This window comes from Sinocyclocheilus anshuiensis, unplaced genomic scaffold, assembly GCF_001515605.1.
Source record: "Sinocyclocheilus anshuiensis isolate Anshui unplaced genomic scaffold, SAMN03320099.WGS_v1.1 scaffold632, whole genome shotgun sequence".
In the NCBI taxonomy this organism is placed as follows: Eukaryota; Metazoa; Chordata; class Actinopteri; order Cypriniformes; family Cyprinidae; genus Sinocyclocheilus; species Sinocyclocheilus anshuiensis.
The window spans coordinates 174023-180281 of NW_015554090.1; positions in this window are offsets into that span (position 1 = coordinate 174023).

The window sequence follows — 6259 nt, forward strand, 5'->3', positions numbered from 1 at the left end:
CAGTTATGTGTGTGTGTGTATGTATATATATATATATATATATATATATATATATATATTATTATTTTTTTTTTTTACAAGTTAAACTATCCCTTATTAAAAGTGCACCAGAATATGAAGATTTTTACCTCAGCAACACTCTTTGCATTTTTTTGTTTTATAAGTTTGTGAACTCTTTCAAAACATTTTAATTTCTGCATTGCTTACTCATAAAATATGGTCTGTTCTTTTATGGTCTGGTCTGTTTCATATTTTTATTAAATACAGTGAGTGATTACTCGCAGTGGCGTAACAAAAGCTGAATATTTTCAAAGGCTCACAAACTTTTTCTTGCCTCTGTATAACCAAAACATTGTCTTAATACAAACAATTATCAAAATTGTCATTATTATAATACAAACAAATTAACACTATCAATTATCTTTTGCTGTCTCCGGTATTTTATTCAACGAATACTGAAAAATGTGTTGAAATATGATGTAACTCTTTGAATATTGAAAAATGTGTTGAAATATGATGTAACCCTTGTTTGGTTGTGAAGCTTTCAGATCTCCCAATAAAATATTTTGAGTTTTGATTCACAGTGCAGGGGTAGTGAAAGTAAGTGAACCCATTCAGTAACTTGTACAGTAGATCCTCATTTAGTAGCAAAACCTCCACCAATCATACTCTATATAGCTCCTTTTTTGGATCATCCTTACACACAAATCTGTTTAAGTTTATCAGTATTTCTTGGTTGTCTTGAGCACAACTCTCTTTAGGTTATGCCACAGCATCTCAATTGTACGGTGGCCGAGAAGTGCAAAGCAAATCACAATTCTGAAAACAAAATAACAAATTACAAACGCTGTACCAATAAGGTGGCATCCATTTAATCATTAAAATTTAAATTATAATTTACACTCAATATGTTATTATTGCATACTGTTTTATAATGTACTACAATACTGAAGTGCAGATAATTGCCACTATTTGCAACAAGTAGTATACTTGATAGTAGAAATCCTGCTATTTTAACATAGTGTAAATAGGTATTTGCACTTAGTGTAAATAGCATATTGCTAAAAATACTGCTATTTTCACTTAGTGTAAATAGAATCCATTGCTAATACGAGATTTGAAAAGGGAGGAAAAAAAAGTTCGGCAAAAGCCGGGATCGAACCCGGGTCGATCGCGTCAAAAAGCCAAGGGCACGCACTTAACCGACTGCACCACTGGAGCTGATGATTTACAGCTACTTTTAACTAAATGTAAATATACACCCCGTATTTTTTATTTCATAGTAAGGGCAATTCATACAATACATATAAACTGAGCTACTTTAATACCATCTCCGAACTTTCTACCACGACTCTGCTGTTCTTCGGCTGGTTCTTCCTGTATACGTTGATTGACAGATGTCTCGTCCAGTCAGCGGTGAGTAATCCCAAACCAATGGCGTTGTCTCAAACTAGACCTACCTTTTCCGGTTTGTCTGATTTGTCGTTGTGTTTTCTGACTTGTTAATTTGTTTTCGGATTTGTCATTGTGTTTTCTGACTTGTTATAATGTTTTCTGAATTGTTGTTGTGCTTTCTGAATTGTTATTTTGTTTTTTAGACTTGCATTTGCATTTGTAATTTGTTATTTTGTTTTCAGAATTGTGATTTGCTTTGCACTTCTCAATCACCGTACAATTGGCTAAAGGTCAAGAAAACACACACATTTCCGTGCTTTTCAGCCATGGTTTAGTTGATTTACTGGTGTTATTTGGGTTATTGTCTCTCTTAAAGTCATTAGCTGCTCTGCCATGAAAAGGCAAAAGACTGTAAAGTTTTTGGTCGACAATTAGTTATTGAGATTTGTAATGAAGGATTAAATTGTGTTGCTAGTTTAAAGTGATGATCACTGTGGGGCATCGGTTTGAATTCATGAGTCTTGTTTGACATCTACAGTTTACTTTATTCCACACTTGCTTCACATATGCAACAGGTGGATAGAGATGTAGTTCTACAGAAAGAAATAACCATAAACAATAATTATTCTTAGTCCAGTCACATCACCATCAATCATTAAATGCAGTACAGTATGATTAAGTATGGCACATACAGTTAAATAGTTATTCAACTTAGTCTATAATGGATAATTGTACATTGACAGCAATATGCTCTGAAGAATGACACTATCAGCAAACTATATGCTTAGGCCACAAACTGCGTCACACATCACATGAAATATAAACAACAACAGAAAATAATCAGACTTAATGAGCAATGTAATATAAAGATGTTGATATTTAACAATATTCACAATGCAAGATGCAGAGGTGGAAAGTAACGAATTACATTTACTTGGGTTACTGTAATTGAGTAGCTTTTTACTTTTTATTTTTACTTCTTTTACTTCTACTTTTTAAAGTAATTTTTTCAATCTGTAATTTTACTTTTACTTAAGTATGTTTTGTTTTAAGTATTGTACTTTGCTACATTTTGAAACACATTAGTTACAGAGTAAAAAAAAAAAAAAAGCCCTGGAAGCGATTGATGCAGAACAAATGGGCGCTAAAATCACAAGAAAGATGGAGACGTACAAGACAGACGTTAGTGGTGCAGAGCAGACCCAGCTGAAAACGAAACTAGGGCCCTATGATTTCCACGATGCGGAAAACACGTACGGAATTGTGGAATCCAATCATAAAAATGCAATTTACTGTATAAAGCTGCATTCACACTTGCAGTGACTTTTGTCGCTGCATGTCGCCAGGGGCTGGCCATGAGGTCGTGGGCGTTCTCACTACTGGCTGCCAAGTAATATCGTTGTTGACTGAATCAGTTTTCTTGCCACTAAATACAAACATTTTGGAGGCCAAAGACTAAATATAATATAATAAATCTGTACATAAAAACAAAAATGAATGAGAAACGGAGCCTGTTTTTTTTCTAGTGGTGCGCCAATCCGATACTGCCATTTTCTGCCGGATCGGGTATTAGGGATGGGCGTATCGATCCTGAAGTATCGGTATATCGATATTGATGCGAGTATCGAAAGTATCGATACTCAAATAAAAAAATATTGATACTAAGGTGTGTTTTTTTTTTGTTTTTTTTTACCAGCGATTGTTTATTTAACAAAAAATTTAATGCGTACAGTATGCATTGAATTGGACGAATAACCTTTGTTAGCGAATAATTGTGTAGGATAGAACTATTTTCCTGCTCATCTATACACACGCAAATGTTGCGAGACAGAAGCAATCAATCACAGAGAGCGTTCACTCACTGCTGACAGTGCATTCAAACAGGGCTGCTTTACCCAAAAGTATCATAAGAAACCATTGATGCTTTTGGGAAACGCAGCCCAGAACAATGATTATTAGAGGACAGAAAAACATACATGTTTGAGTTATTTCACAATAAACTAATTGAAATTGTAGCCTATAATGTGCAATTACATTTAGTTAAATTGAATGTTAAAAGTTCGTATTGGTCATGTTCTATTCTGTAATGTTAATATAAATCATACACTGTCAGAATAAAAAGGTTGCATTTTATGTGTGCAACAGCCTGTTACTGGTAGTCCCTTATGGAAATGAACTCTCAGGTTACTTATGTAACCATGGTTCCCTGAGTAGGGAACGAGACACTGCGTCCTCTAGGGGTCGCTATTGGGATCATCCTCCTCCGTCAGATTTGATAAAATTATTATTCACTCATGATTTTTCTAGAGTAACTTTTGCTGCTGAATTATCCACCAACCTAGTTTATAGTGGTATTTGTGTCATATAGTATGATTATATATTTAGTTATTTGTTGTTTTTCTTTACAATGAAGTTGTCTATATGTGGTAGATTCTGTTTAACACACAAAAGAGTGATGATCAGGTCAACACATTGAGGTATAGAAACACTGATTTATAAAAAAACACTGATTTATCAAAAAAAAAAAAAACTGCACTGGTATCGGATCAGTATCGGTATCGGCCGATACTCAGAATTTCTGGTATTGGATCGGGATCGGTTCTGAAAAACTGGTATCGAGCCAGCTCTACTTTTTTCCATTGCATATGTTTATCTACAGCAAAAACGCAAACAGCCTCTCCTCCATCTTTCCATCACTGCCGGAGCTGAGAGGAGAACGATCACATGGGCTCTACCATCTTCTTTCCTATTGGCTGTCGCTCCCAAAAGTCGCTCTTCATTTGCATGAAGTTGAAGGATTCTAAACTTCGCGTTGCTGGACATACCCCATCCAGTCGCCAATGATCCATCTTTGTCGCTCGTGTCGCCGGAAATCGCCAGGGGCCCGTTTCAATAAGGAGGTTCAACCAACTCTGAGTTGACTTACCCTGAGATGGGAAACTTTTTGGTTTCAGAAAAGCTAAATTGTGTTAGTTCAGTCGACTCGGAGTAGGTTGACTCTGAGTTTAGCGCGTGCACCACGACTATGAGAAGTCACGATCAATGGAGCTATGAAATTATGATTCACCATGGCAACAGCACAGACAAAAAAACGTCTACATACTTCCGAGTCAATAAATAACTTGAATTCTTAATCACTGTTATAATATCAGAGGTGAAAACTGTAAAATTATTTAACTAATATTAATTTTCATGGTATCCCACGGCAAAAAAAAAAAAAAAAGAACGTAGCAGCATCTAAAAAAATGAATTATAAAAACACAATTCACATGACTTTACAAACATTTGACATTAAATATCATTCAGTGTCTATTTCAATGCGCAGCAGGTTTTTCCACATAGTTTAATGCTCTTTTCACATAGGCTTATTAAATATTCTCTAATCAAACCTGTTACATTTCTTAATTAGAATAATTAAATTAACAACTGACTTGTAGGCTACTCAGTTGACAGCAAGAAGGCAAAGGCTTGCAAAATGGGGGAAGAACCTACACCAGCACCACTGAAAGATGAAGAGGAGATGGTCAAGTAGAAGAATTTTAAAATCCAAAAGGAAAAAGAATAGCTGTTGCTTTTGAATTTGTAGAAAATAAAGATGGGCAAATAAATTGTGAATAATTTGTGTTTATTTAGCAGCTGTGGTGGTGGTTACGGCATCTCGTACTACCCCTCCATCTGGCATCCTTTCATTCCATACAGTAATCCGATTCATTTTCAGAAGGTGCGATGATGGGAATATGCGTGTCATCAATGCATATACCACACTGGAAATCCTGAAGAAAATTCTAATTATTGGGTTACTTCCAAAGGTCACAGCTAGATGTTATCAAATGAACGTCATTTATCAGATTAGCCTCATTTAAACCAATTTCTACAACACTGACCTACAGTCCAGTGAAACTCCTCTTTGAGGGATTTGTGCCCAAGAAAAAATGATCAGAAACAGTGTGAGAGCGACGTACACTTTCCTTATCAGTCTGCATACAGTGGTCTTACTAATGTGCTCTGTATCTCCAATGTTTTAAAGAAAACTACCATTTAAAATGGTACTGCTCAAAAAAATATGCATGTGAATATGGCAACATCAAAAAAAAATTCACTATACATTTATTCAGCCTCCTCGTCTATGGGATCCTGTATTAAAGGAGATGCCATTTTTGTCACTTTGACCGTGTCTGCATGATGAAAATATGTGCAATGAATGCATGCATGCACTACAAAAAATGTTTTTCTTACTTAGAATTTTTGTCTTCTTGTTTCCAGTCAAAATATCTAAATATGCTTAAATCAATATGCATTTTCTACATTAAAAAGACATAAGGTATTTAGTCTTGTTTCCATGGGGAAAAATCATCTGAGTGCATTTTTCTTATTTTGCTATAATTATGTGCCAGTGGGGTAAGAAATTAAAAATATGCTTGTTTCCGTTTCCGTTTGCATTAAGATTATGTTTCTTACCCTATGGCGGACAATTTTACATGTTTTATGTAAAATGCACTTAAAATGCACTTAAATGCACTTGTTTCCCTCAGGAAACAAGGTTAAATATCTTATATAATTTTTCATCTATAGAAATGACATCTTAACGTAAGAATTTTTATATATTTGTACTTGAAATAAGACAAACAATGCTCAGTAAGAAAAGCATTTTTGCAGCCTGAATGAATGAATGAGGTATTTAAGCATCGCTTGCACTTTAAAAAGGGGGAGGAGACGGTAAGAAACTCTGGGTTTACCGAAGAAAACCTGATCCCGACCAGGTTAGGTTCATAGAGTAAGTTACCACGGTGACTGACTCTGAGTATAAGTTACATCCAGTGTTGGGAAGGTTACTTTGGAAATGTAATAGGTTACAGATTACAAA